This window comes from Cricetulus griseus, chromosome 4 (assembly GCF_003668045.3).
Source record: "Cricetulus griseus strain 17A/GY chromosome 4, alternate assembly CriGri-PICRH-1.0, whole genome shotgun sequence".
In the NCBI taxonomy this organism is placed as follows: Eukaryota; Metazoa; Chordata; class Mammalia; order Rodentia; family Cricetidae; genus Cricetulus; species Cricetulus griseus.
Genome location: NC_048597.1, coordinates 192967738 through 192970275, shown reverse-complemented (window position 1 = coordinate 192970275; position 2538 = coordinate 192967738). Strand labels below are relative to the sequence as shown.

General features: G+C 39.9%; 1 non-coding gene across 1 annotated transcript; it reads left to right on the top strand.

The window, feature by feature from the left end:
- The first annotated feature begins 1008 nt into the window (after positions 1-1008).
- Positions 1009-1112, top strand: LOC113835241. Its single transcript, XR_003484617.1, has one exon. It is a non-coding gene; the product is annotated as a U6 spliceosomal RNA (small nuclear RNA).
- The last annotated feature ends 1426 nt before the right edge of the window (positions 1113-2538 follow it).

The window sequence follows — 2538 nt, the reverse complement described above, 5'->3', positions numbered from 1 at the left end:
ACATTACTAGACATCTTTATTTATTTTGTAATATGTTGTTAGTAAAACGCAAGCACAATTGCTTTCTTAGTTGTCATTTTAAAGTCCTAGACCTTGTATTTATCTTCTTTATTGTATAAAAATAATTTAATGATTTAATCACACATTATATGATATACTATAATTGTAATTTTCAAATGCCCATTTCATTAAAATTTTATTTTGCACACAAGACCTATAAGTCCCTGCTGCTACAGAAAATTGACAGTCTGGTAGCAATATCTGCCAATAATTTTCAATTAAACCATTTCACCCATAATATATCACAATAATCAGATGGCAAAGAGCTTCTGATTCATTCACAATGCAGCATCATGATTATGAGAGCATAGGAGTTCACCTCAGTCCCTGCCATGTTCATTCTCACCAGAATAAAGCCATACTTATGGATAAGTGGGTTTAATATGGATCTATTCATGGTTTGGCCCATTATATTCTTTTCTTGGAACCCTCTTGCTCAGGGCAGAGAGAACAGGCAGGCTCCAAAGGCACTGCAGAATGATGGAAAGCAGTTACTCAATGTCTCTATCTTTCTACATTAGTGATTTGCAAACGTGAACCATGTTTTAACCTATTTACTACCATTTTCTTTCCATTGCTTCTCCATCATCCAAAGTAATAGTAGAAGAGGTATAAACATGACATGGGCATATACTTCTATCTACAAAGTACTTACAATGTAATGCACCCTCAGCACACGTTCTTACTCACTTGGAAGAATCACTGCCATGTGGATTTCATTAACTAATCTTAAAGATAAGGGTTTTTAATTCATTGAAATTAAGAAAGTCGAAGAAGTTATCATGATATTTCCCAGTCATTCACACAGGGGAGGAGCCTGTCCCCGTCTGCTTCTTTTTATGATGGATCCATATGCTTTGGGTGGAACTAAGTATTATTGTGTTAATGAAAACTGTCAAAACAAACATACAGAAGTACTATACGATCTTACATGAAAATATAAAAGCTGTGCTCACTTTGGCAGCACATACTAAAATGGAATGATACAGAAAATATTAGCATGGCCCCTTCACAAGGATGGCATGCAAATTTGTGAAATGTTCCATATTTTTGCAGTGGAAACTTCCTGGAATCTATGAGGGTGATCCTAGTGAGGCCCTAGTAATGGGGGACATGGAGTCTTAACTGGCCATCTTGTAGCCAGGCAATGATTCTAGTGGAGGGCCTGGGATGCATTCACTTGAATTGTTGGGAGATCCTATGAAACTAGGACAGAGCCTTTCTCTCCACAAACTGACAGTGGGGTGGGGGTGAGGGTGGGGTCCATTGCCAAGGACAACATCCTCTCAATTCATTGAATATGGTGAGGTTGAACAGTGCCTACCCAGTCTTCACCCCTATGATCTAGTCTCTTTGGTTCTGGAAGGTACTCTGCAAGCTACTAAAGGAGTAAAATGAACACTAACCCAGCTGCAGTAGTCTGTCCTGCTTGCAAGATGTGTTGGGGCAATGGTGGCACAGAACTTGTAGGAATAGCCAACCAATGTTTGGTTTAACATGAAGCCCTTGCTAAGATAGGAAATCTATGTTGGATACTTGCTTGGACAGCCAGGAACTGAAGACTGGACAGCCCAAGAACTAGGGTAGAACCAAACTTGAGTGACCTAAAAAAATCAGTGAAATGATTTCTAATGATATTCTGCTATACTCATAGATAGGTGCCTTGTCCAGTTGTCTTCAGGAGAGGTTTCAAGATGCAGAGACCCACAGCCAGACATGATGTGGAGACAGAGTCTAAATTGGAAGTCTCCATCAGGTTCCTCACCCAGGAGTTCTGTGAATCCCATGAAAGAGAGGACAGAAAGATTGTAGGAATCAGGGGATGGAGGAAACCAGTAGAAGAAGGCCCACTGCATCAACTAATCAGGGCTCATAGGGGCTTACAGAGACTGAAGTGGTAATAATGAAATCTGTACAGGTTTGCATCAGGTTTTCTGTATATGTTTTGGATGTTTTCTTGTTTTGTGAGACTCCTAACAGTGGGAGCAGGTTTGTCTCTGTGTCTTTTTTCTGCTTTTGGCACTTCTTCCTTTCTGTTGGGTTGCTTTGCCCAGCTTTGGTGTGAGGGCTTTTGCCTCTTATTATATTTTGTTTTGCCTTGTTTGGGTGTTTTCTCTTGGATGCCTACTTTTTCTGCTGGGAGGTGAAGCAGGAGAGGAGAGGATTGTGGGAAGAATAGAGCGAAGGGAAACTGTGGTTAGGATATACTGGATGAGAAAAAATTACTTTTAATAAAAACGTTGATATCATAGAAAATAAGGGTCTGGTTATGGTTCTCAGGCACTGCAAAGAGTTTCAGGGCATGGATGATGGGTCATGGTTGATGGTACTAAGTTTGAAGAGTCTGGAATCGATCCCTGAATGCTGGCTGTTTCTGCAGAATAAATGTTTGTTGCATTTTCATGCTATTTGAGATCTTTCTTCAGCAATTCTTAGACCCTAACAGTTAGACAGAAGGAATGACTTCTTGTGTGCTAT